At 36.9% G+C, this 11684-nt stretch overlaps 1 pseudogene; it reads left to right on the top strand.

Moving 5' to 3' along the window:
- Positions 1 to 1365, top strand: part of LOC122073720 — a 4409-nt pseudogene extending 3044 nt beyond the window's left edge.
- The last annotated feature ends 10319 nt before the right edge of the window (positions 1366 to 11684 follow it).

Raw genomic sequence — 11684 nt, forward strand, 5'->3', positions numbered from 1 at the left:
GAGAAAATTACAACGCCACACCTTGAACTTTGGTCTTTATTCAATACCACTTTCTGTACTTTTCAAAATACCAAAAACACTCCTTACTAATTTAAAAATTTTTCAAATACGTTCCTGCCGTTAACCATCTTGGTTAGTTGGAATACCTATTAGTTTTTGTTTAAAATGTTCAAAACACACCCCCACTCAAGGTGATTTGACTACCTTACCCTTGCCCATTCTTCTAAACCAAAATCTGCAACTATAGAAATCATCGGTCGCCTGCGCTGCCACGGGCCAGGCCAGTAGCTTCCTTACCCACGACTGGTGTAATGGTGGACCCCTCTATAGCCTTGCCCAGGCTAGCTTTAACCTCCACTGCTCCCTAGCCTCTAATTAGATGGTTCCCAAGCTTACGGCTACAGTCCCCTCTAGACCCTCAGCCTCACAGTCAATGAGCTAACCAAGAACCAACGTTCCCCGACTAGCAGCAACAGAAACATTCCTGCATGGGTGGATGGACCTACTAGGAACCCTAGGACAATTGGCATGATGGAGACCACAGCATAGGTCCACCCGCAGCTCTTCACTAGGACTCTACTTTTGTCGGCGATGGCCAATCATGGGTTGGAGATGGCGATCGGAGAGGTCGATCGGGAAGAGGTGGAGGAAGGGTGGGCCTAAGGGCTAGTGCTTAAGCATGGAGATAGGGTAATTGCTGCGGATGCTGGCGCTGGGGCTATGGTCATGTCGGTTACCTTTCTTGTCCTCCATCTTCAGGGTTTCGATCTCAAGGCTCTTAACATCGTTCTGGAGCCACGAGACCCCATTGCCATTACTCCTCATGCTCTGTTTCTCAGCTACTACCCAGCTCAATGTGGGAAATCCATGGAACCCGAAGTCTACCCTCGTCCTATAGGTAAAATCTATGAAAGCTTGGAAAATCAGTCTCTCTCGCTGATCTTTCCATTTCTATGTTTGAGATTTTTTGGGTTTTGTTGGGGAAATGAAATGAAATTAATGGGTTTGTGTGTACAATGTACAGGCGAGGTGTACATGTGCTGGATGTCTACGGATGCTCAAGTGTCAGACGATCCAGAGCAAGTCATTGGTGATCTTGAGTCCATTAAGGTGCTATAGAGGGTGGCAGCATTGGTGTCGAGCCACTTAGTCTTAGAGGAAGGGAAAGCGCATCTCAAGGCCCAGCAAGCGTGCTTCTTGCTGTGTACAGACAATGGTCAACCGATGATCGGAGAGATGCCCAACGTCTAGGGGTGTTATGTGGCGACAAGGCACAACTATTGGGGCTTCCTCAATGGCCCAGCCACCGGTGCAGCCGTTGTTGAGCTCATTGTGCTTCTAAATGCTTGTTTGGTTCGTGTTTAGAGTTAGCAAAACCTAAATTTATATCTATTGAAGACTAATCTGTTAGTGATTTTAAATCCTAGAATCATTTGAATGACCTACAATATATAGAATACAAGAATGAATAATGGAAAGAAATCTATGACATACCCGTTGAGCGTGAATAAAGTCCTTAAATCAAGGTTGATGCTTGTACCACGAACTATGATGAAGAACCATGCAATATGGGTTCTTCTACTGAGATCTTCTGCAGCCTCTTACTATGGGATCTTCTCTCTGTCTCTACACTAGCTCTGTGAGAAAACAGTGGTCCCAAAATATTATTATAAAAGTAATAGCTACAGGGACCGTCAGTATTTTATATATAATAGAATTCCTAAACCCTATTACATTCCCACAATAGAATAGGGCTAGAAGTTTCCTAATTAAAGTGGTCCTTATTCTCTTGGACCCAATAGGTCAATCAATATTAGTTAAGCCCACATAAGAGTCCTAACAATCTCCCACTTGGGCTACACTGATACTGATATCTTCCCATTGACATCTGGCCAAATAATCCCAAGATTGAATATCACTGAAAACAAACTTTGATCAAATCAATAATCTCCATGGTTGAACAATTGTAGAAAATACACCTCAATATACGGTATATAACTATCTAATGTTACAAACAACAGAAAATTATCAATTCAAATCACCGAGAAATATAGATATAAGGAATTATATCATAACTGTTATCACATAAGATATATCCTTCCTTATAGGTCCGTTCTTGATCTAAAGATCAGCCTACCTTGAAAACCTCACAAATAGATAACTTTGATATTAATAATTACTTAGGCAAATCGTCATTTTCTTGTGTTAGTATCTCACTTTGGCATACAGCCTATGGTTAACAACCACCTCCATAGATTTAGGCTAAATACCGCCATAAATCACAAAACTTGACTAAACACCACCATTAACTATGATATGTCAAAATAAACCACAATAATCATACAATAATATGATGAGAGAGAATATAAATGAACACTATACTGAAAAGTAAACATCCTCAATATAGATTGTGCTCATAATGTATGATCTAACAAAATAATGCTTATTACAATACCACTATGGATAAGTAAACTCCCACTAAACAAGCTGTAGGTATCATGGACCTCTGTCGGGTCGCGATATGACGCGTAGCGCCTGTACACACGCTAGGGCTCGACCCTAATGAGATGAGATAGTATCCCTTGGTCATCAAATGCCAAGGGGGGATACACATTATGGGTAGAAGAGAGTCGCCACATAGAAAGGGTCTAGGACCCATAAATGTCTCCCCCAATCAAGGGAGAGAGACTAATGACTCTAATGGATAAGGATGGTTTGCACCAAGATTCTGGACAAGTGTCAAGTGACAGACTGGGAAGGTGTTAGGCACCCAGTCTGCCCGACCCTAAGGCCGGTCTCCTTTTGTTTGACCAAAGTTTGTTTGTACCCTACTAACTAGTCCTAAATCTAGGCCACTAAAAACCCTAAATTAAGTATCTAAGTATGACATGTGAAAACCCTAAGCCAAGTGTCTAAATTATGCTAGCTAGGTTATGATGCAAATAATGAAATGATTATGCTAATTAAAAATTAAAAACCCTAAATGATTTAATTAATGTATTATGAGTCTTAGATTAAGCTAATTAAATAAGCCTAGACCTAGGATTAGTTGAGCAATTTGTGAAATCCTAAATTGAACTAACTCGATTACTTGAGCCTAACCCAGATGGATGATTAATGAATTTATGAAATCCTAAATTGAATTAATAAAAATGATTAATCATAATCCCTAATGATTTGTGAAATAAATTATTGCAATCTGACTTAATCTAATTGGTAAAAATATTTATAAATTAAATGAGACCTAATTAATTTATAAAAAAATAAAATGGATTAATTACATTAAATGAATGCATTTTTACTAATCTACCTAATCTAGAATAGGAGGATTAAACTAAACCTAAAGTTTAATTAAATTAATTATGAAACCTAATTACACTAATTATGTTTACCTTAAGCTAATCTAAGATGAGTTAAACATTTTTCAAATCCCTAGTTAAGCTAATGAGAAGAGAATCTTTTAACTAATTAATCTAGTTAATTACCCTACATTAAATAACTATTTAGTTGATTGATTAAAATAAACAAACCACTAGAGGGGAAAAGATTGGTAATTACACAAGTTTAATAAATTGAATTAAATGAAGAAACCAAATGCAATGATTAAAAAAAACTAAATTAACAAACCATAATTAGATAAACAACAATTGAAATGACTAATTAAGTTAACTACGTTACTTTAAGCAATCTAGATTAGTACTATATTAATGCGAGTGAAGGTTGGAGTACAAAAGATATGAGATAGTAGGAAAACCTAGATCCCCAATATGCACCTAATGCTACGAGCCGGTTTGAGGGAGGGCCAACCACGCCCTTGCTAACATACGCCCTAGACTACGTCCCATACATTATTTAGAGGGAAATAAAATGAAATCATTTGATTTTAAATTTTAAAATTAGGGGAATCTCAAACCTAAGTTCTAGGACTAGATACATTACAGACCTGAAGTCAAACCAAAATAGATAAAAGAAAAATAAAAAAAAAAGGAGGGGAAGATTCCACATAGAAAACATAAATGAAATAACAAGTTGTGGGCATTACAAATATGAACTATCTAATCAGAAAATTAAAGAAATAACAAAAAAGAAGAAAATAAATTAAGAAGAAGAAGAAAGGAGGTTCAGTGGCTGCTGGTTATTAGTTGCAGCAGCAGGGAAGAAGAAGAAGAAACAGAGGGGAGTGAGTTGCAGGTTCGGTTAAGGAGAAAGAAAGGAAGGAGAAGGGAGTGGAGAGGGTTCGGCCACCGTCAATCATTTCAACTGAAAATAAAATAACATAAAAAATAAAATAAATGAAAAAAAAAAACAAGAAAAGAAGAAAGAAAGAGGGGACAGAAGCGGATAAACATTATGTGTCGGTTGGGACCATGAAGAGATGAAAGATCCAGGAGAAAAAGGAAGAAGAAAGGAGAGAAGGATTTCTCGGTTCCAGAAACGCAGAGTTGCATAGGGACAAAATCGTTGAATGATTCTTTTGGAGGAGAGAAAACCAAGAGGAAGTGTCGGGTTTGATTTTTCTCTTTCATCGTTCTCTACCTCCACATCCTCTTCTTCATCATCAGCTTCATTGCAACAAACCTCATCCCCCAGCTCCATCGTCGGCTGTGCAACCCCAAACAACAATCGCAATACCTACATTTGGTCCTCCTGCTTCGACTTCTGCCGCTGCATCAACTGATAGTGCTGTAAATTTCAATTTTTCTGAACCCGGTAGCAGTGCAGACCAGGCTTCTTCTATTATTTGTAATCAGCAGCAGTGGGGGTATAATGAGAGATAGAAGTGAGAGGAAGGATAAGAAGAAGAAAGGGTCGGCTGTTATTGTTTAAGGGTTGCAGCAGCAGGAAGAAAAAAAGAAAGGGAAAAGGAGAAGAAGAAGAAGAAGAAGAAAAAGTGGTGTTGCAGGTTTCAGTTGTGGAAGAAAAAGAAGTAGCAGGAGAAGAAGAAGAAGATTTGGCCATGAAAAATAGGGGTTGTCTGGTTTCAGCCATGGAAAAAGAAAAAGGTGGCGGCTGGAGAAGAAGGATGGAAGAGAAAAGAGAACAAACAGTGGGATTAGGTTACGAGTAGGATTTTGATCTAAGGGTCCAAAAAAAGCAATAAAAAGAAAACTAAATCAAATCAAACCTAGTAATGTAAATATATTAAGCCACAAATAAAATTGATTCATTAAACCAAGATATAATAGTAATAGAAAACTAACCAAATTAAAAAAAAAAAAAAAAAAAAAAAAAAAAAAAGAGGAAAAACCGGATTAGCAAAAATCAACGGTTGGACCCAACGACCAAAATCAAACTATGTTGAACCCAATTAAAACAAAATAAACCCAATTGGACCGGAATCAACTAATTCACGTTTAATAAACCATACTAAACCAAATTAAAGCTAATTAAACCTAATTAATCTAAATGAACCAATTAAACCTAAATACACCTAATTGAATCGGAATAAACCAATTTATATCTAATAAATCACATTACACCGAATTGAAACTAATTAAACCTAATCTATTAAATCAGATAAACTAGTTCTAAATTACAATTGGGAGAAGAAAAATACCTTAAACCCGGCTTTAATCAAGAAAAAAGGGGAGATGACCCTTGTGCTTCAACCCCAAATCGAATCGAACCGGACTAGATCTCCCGGCTCAAGGAGGATTAATATGTTAGACTTTTAGACTTAGAGAATATTTGATTTTAGAGGGAAGAAGCTAGTCAAAACCTTGATGGGGTCATCCTCTCTCTCAAATTCTCAATCTTTTTCTCCTCCTCCTTTTGGAAGAGAGGAAGGGCTATACTTATAGCTTTGGGACTTGAGACAATTTTCTCTTATTTCCGATGTGGGACTAAAAAACTAGAGAGAATTGTCCAAAAAGGCTTGCTTTTGGACAAAGGGGTTTGGGCGCCATGTGGCACTCCTTGGCTATTCGGAATGGAATCTGATATCAAACTTTGGAGTCAACTTTCGGGGGTCATATCTTTCAAACCGTTAGTCAGAATTCGACGTGTAATATGTCTTTAGAAAGCTCAGTCCAAGCACTATCCAATGATGTGAGACATGATTGTGGTCTCGATCAGAAACCTTTACAAAAATATGCATAAAGTAGGGACCCGGATCAGATAATGAAAGAGAATCGGACGTCGATTCGCATAGTTCTCACATCAAAGTGTAATGTCCAACTGGAGGGGACAAACGACAATAATCCATAACATCAAATTCTAATTTTTGACAACATTTTCTTCTGAAAGTTTATAGGAGAAAAATGATAATTTTCTACTTTAAGCTTGAAAATTCTCCAAGTCTAAAATGTCTAATATATAATTCTTCATATTGTCATCATTGTCGGGAGGTGACAAAATTTGGTGTCTACACAAGCATATCAAAAGATTCCATCACACTCATATTAGAAACATGAGTCTTAAAAATTCATATTGGAAGAGCTTTGGTCAGAGGATCAGCAACCATCTCTTCAGTAATAATATGCTCAACAACAATCCCCCCAACGTTGATCTTCTCGCGAACCAGAAGATATTTAATCTCAATGTATTTAAAGCTGCTAGATCTCTTATTATTCTTTGCAAAGAAAACAACAGAAATATTGTCACATCATAAATGCAAAGGTTTAAAGATGGAATCTACAACCTTCAGTTCATATATGAAATTCCTCAGCCACACTGCCTACTTGGTACCTTCATAAAGTGCCACAAACTCAGCTTGCATAGTGGATGAAGCTAAAATAGTTTGTATGGCACTCTTCCAAGAAATAGTTCCTCCTCCTAATACAAAAATGTATCCAGAGGTAGACTTTCTATCATCAGTATACCCATTGAAGTCCGAGTCAGAATACCCCACAACTTCAAATTTTTCTGATTTACTGAACACTAGCTTGAAGTCCTTTGTCCGTTGTAGATAACGCATAACCTTCTTAGCTGTAGTCCAATGAGCCAGACTAGCATCAGATTGAAACCTGCCAAGTATACTAATTGCAAAGGCAATGTCAGGGCGAGTACAAACTTGTGCATACATCAAACTTCCAACGGCAGAGGCATAAGGCTTGTCATTCATTGAGCTCCTCTCAATATCATTCTTTGGACATTGTTGCTAGTTCAACTTGTCTCCTTTACTGATGGGTGCTTCACCACCAGAACATTTAGACATGTTAAAGCTCTTTAAAACTTTATCAAGATATGCCTGTTGTGATAGCCCAAGTAACCCCCGCGGCCTATCACGACTAATCTCAATTCCAAGCACATAACTAGCTTCACCCATGTCCTTCATTTCAAAGTTTTCTTAAAGAAAACCCTTGGTCTCCATCAATAAGGTTTTATTGCTGCTAGCCAACAGAATGTCATCCATATAGAGCACAAGAAAGATGAAACTACTCCCACTGAGTTTTAGATATATGCACTGATCGATTGGATTCTCTACAAAATCAAAAAAAGTCATAACTCGATTAAATTTCAAGTACCATTGTCGAGATGCTTGCTTTAACCCATAAAGAGACTTTTTCAACATATAAACAAAGTCCTCTTTACCCTTTTCCTCAAAACCTTTAGGTTGTCTCATGGACACCTGCTCTGACAACTCTCTATTCAGAAATGTTGTTTTCATATCCATTTGATGTAATTCTAGGTCAAAATGGGCAAGAATGGCCATGATAATTCTGAATGAGTCCTTTGATGAGACAGGTGAGAAGGTTTCCTTGTAATCTATCCCCTCGCTGAGTGAAACCCTTTGCCATGAGTCTGGCTTTGTAGCATTCTACTCTACCTTGAGAATCTGTTTTGGTTTTGAAAACCTACTTAGATGCAATAGCCTTACAATCCTTTGGAATTTGCACTAATTTCCATACTCCATTGTTGCTAATGGATAACAGTTCTTCCTTCATTGCTTCTACCCATTTGTCTGAATGCTTATGATTAACTGCTTGAAGAAAAGTAACAGGGTCTTCTTCTTGTCCTATGTCAAACTCACATTCATTCAAATAAGAAACATAATCAGAGTGCAGAGAAGGCTTACACACTCTAATAGACCTCTTTATAGGTTCAGGTGGAAGATTGCCAATATTAGCAGTATCAGGAGGTGATGTTGGGTCTGCAATAGCAATATCTGTCCCAACTTGCAAATCATATTCAATTGGAGTTTGAGTGACTATATCATTAGACAGGATGGGATTGAGATCAAGAAGTGAATTTCTCAACTCAACAGATGCTATCTCAGGGGTGTCATACTCCCCTTCTTCAAAAGAGAAAATATGAGGTGTTCTAAACTCTTCATTGCATTCAACAAATCTAGCATGAGTGGTCTCTACAATTTTGTGTCCTGGGCCAGGACAATAAAATCTATACCCTTTAGATCTCTTTGGGTATCCCACAGAGTAGCAACTTGTAGTCCTTGAGTTAAAAACTTTTTCTTGAGGGTTAAAGACTTTGGCTTCTGCTTGATATCCCCACACTCGCAAGTGTCTAAGGCTAGATATTCTGCCACTCCAAAGTTCATAGAAAGTCTTATTCACAGATTTGCTTAGCATTCTATTGAGAAGATAAACAGTAGTTTTAAGTGCCTCTCCCTATAAGGATTCTGGTAAGGTAGTATTGCTCACCATAGAATGGACCATGTCTTTCAGAGTACGATTTCTTCTTTCCACTACTCCATTTTGCTGAGGTGTTCCAAGCATGGAATGTTGAGGAGCTATCCCATGTTCTTGCAAGAATTTTACAAAAGGACCAAGCAACTGCTCAAAAACACCACTTCTCCCATAATATTCTCCACCCCTATCGGATTTGACCACTTTGATCTTTCTTGGAGTGAAAAAGTTCAACTTCAGCTATAAAAATCTTGAAAACATTTAGAGTACTAGATTTCTCACTGTAAGGAAGACATACCCATATCTTGACCAATCATCAATAAAAGTTATAAAATAACGGTGCCCAGCGAGTGTAGGGACAGGAAAAGGCCCACAGATATCAGTGTGAATGAGGTCTAATACTTCAATGCTGCGAGTAGCATCTTTTTTCTTGAAAATTGTCATCTTTCTCTTAATGCAATCTATACATGTTTCCATGTCCTGAAAATCAATATTTTTTAATATCCCTTCCTTTACCAATCTTTTCATCCTCTTGGTTGAAATATGGCTCAACATAGAGGATTTCTCATCAATCAGAGAGCGTTGCACTCCTACATTTAGAATCCATGAAGAATTATAATTTAATCTATAAATCCCATCAACAAGAGTACCACTACCAATAGAGACAGAATCATGTAATAAGCAAAAGCCAACTTGATTAAAATTAACAAAATAACCATTTGAACAAAGTCTAGAAGCTAAAATCAAATTCCTCCTCATAGAGGGAACATAAACAACATCCTTCAAATCAATAAATAAGTCTGAATGAAAAAATAATCTAATAGTTCCTATGGCTTCCACTTCAACTCTAGCTCCATTGCCCACGAACACCGTCACTTCATCCTTGCTTGGCACCCTCCTGTTTAGGAACCCCTGTAAGGAATGAGTGACGTGAATAGATGATGCAGAATCTAACCACCATGAATCAATTGGTACATTAATCAAGCAAAATTCAAAACATACTAAGGATAGATTCATACCATCATCTTTCTTTTTCTCAAGGTAGGTCTTTCTCTTAAAACAATCCTTCTTCATGTGCCCTTTGGCCTTACACCAAAAACACTCTATGCCACTCATGTCTTTTTGTACCCCAGATTTTTTGAAATTTTACTTTCCCTTCTTGTTCTTCCCTTCTTTAAATGGAGTGAATTTTCCTTTCTTAAAGAACTTCTTGATCCATTTGTTAGGTCCCATAGAAGATGAAGTCTTACCTTGAGTAAGATTGACACTTTCAACTTTGGCCCTATTAATTATTCCCTCTTCCTGGGTTACCACAGTGATCAATTCATCAAGACCCCATGTATCCTTCAATGTATTATAAGTAGTCTTAAGAGTCTTGTAGCTCTCAGGTAGAGAATTCAAAGCAATGGTGACCGTGAAGTCATCATCAAAATTAATATATGTACCTCTGATCTTGTTTCTCAGGGAAACCAGTTCCAGTATATGCTCTCTAGCACTTCCTACTCCAAATCTAGCCCCAGTCAATTGGCTCATGAGATCGTGAGCCTGTGATTTCTTAAAGCTATCAAACTTAAGGGTCTGTTTGGTATCGTTTCTGTTCCAGAAAAGCCGTTTCGTGTCAAAAACGAAAATTTCAGTTTCTGTGTTAAAACACAGTTTTTAAACGAAAAAATGGTGTTTCAAATTTCAGATTTTTATCGGGAAATTTTGTTTTTTTGTTTTTGTAAAATGGAACGAAACTGGGAAGACGGAACTCCAAAATGGAGTTCCGTCCAATCTCGTTTTTTCAATTTTTTTTTCACTTTTTGTTAAAAAAAAAAACAGAAACGGACCATAAGTGCACCAAACAGAAGATTCTGTTTTTTCGTTCCAATAGAACGAAAAAACTTCAGAAACGTTTTTTTAGAACAATACCAAACTGAGCCTTAGCTTTTATAGCAACCAAATACTCAGAAGCAATATCCTTTTTAGCAACACTATCCTTGATAGACTCAGGCAAGGCACTAGGACTTTCTGTTTGCAGTGACCTACTTGTCATAATCCCCTTTCTCAGTTTGGGTACTGGTTGCAGTAGGTTCAACTGGTTTGGTGGTCCTAGTACACAGGTCTAGGTCCTTGAGAAATATGTAGACCTCTAAGTCTTCCATCCATTTGTTGAAATTATCCCCAGTAAGCTTAGAAATATCAAGTACACTAAAACTAGAAGACATCCTGTTGAATATTTCAATAAAGAATATTCTATTCAACATACAGACATATATGTAAAAAAATAAGCATGTAACAATTAGCAAAATTAAACATTACATACTCAAGTATCAATTACTTCATGAGTGTCAACCGGAACTACATTCCTGACCTTTGGGTCTGAAACATACTGGTCCACTCAAGTTTCTGCTATTACTGCGAGACTTCTTTTAACTTTCAAAAAGTACCGCCATCTTTGGATGGACAGCATCTTATAGGTTGAGAAATATTTATTCTGTTTTTTTTTTTAACTTGCTTTAACTTTAACTTTTCTTTGATAATATCACATTTGGGTGAACATTAGCAACCTTGCTACCAACTATTATTCTGTCTTTTCAAACAAAGAAGACATTTGATTTGTATTCTATTACAATAAGGTTGAACTTTACTATTTTAGTGGATTCCACCCAATCTTACTGTAATAGCCAACAAATTCATTCCGGCAGCTAAAAGTGGGATTGTTTAAGCATGAATAAAAAATATTCATAAACAAAAGCATGAACTACATTACCAAGAATAAACAAGTTCATATTCTGATATGCAAGTAATGTATGAGTTGATTTTCTTTTATTTCTTTCAATTAATAAGAAAATTATAAAGAATCATTAAACACCCATACTTGTAACTTATACAAAATAGACCATAAAAGTTGATCAAAACTAAACTCATAATATATCAAAACAAAGAGCACGAAAAACTAGACTCAATGCAAAAAATCAGGATGAAAAATTCTTCACCGTGACCTACAGTGTATAGAATACAATAATGAATAATGGAAAGAAATCGATCACATACCCGTTGAGCGTGAATAAAGTCCATAAATTAAGATTGACACTTGTACCACGAATTATGATG

This window comes from Macadamia integrifolia, chromosome 1 (genome assembly GCF_013358625.1).
Source record: "Macadamia integrifolia cultivar HAES 741 chromosome 1, SCU_Mint_v3, whole genome shotgun sequence".
NCBI lineage: Eukaryota > Viridiplantae > Streptophyta > Magnoliopsida > Proteales > Proteaceae > Macadamia > Macadamia integrifolia.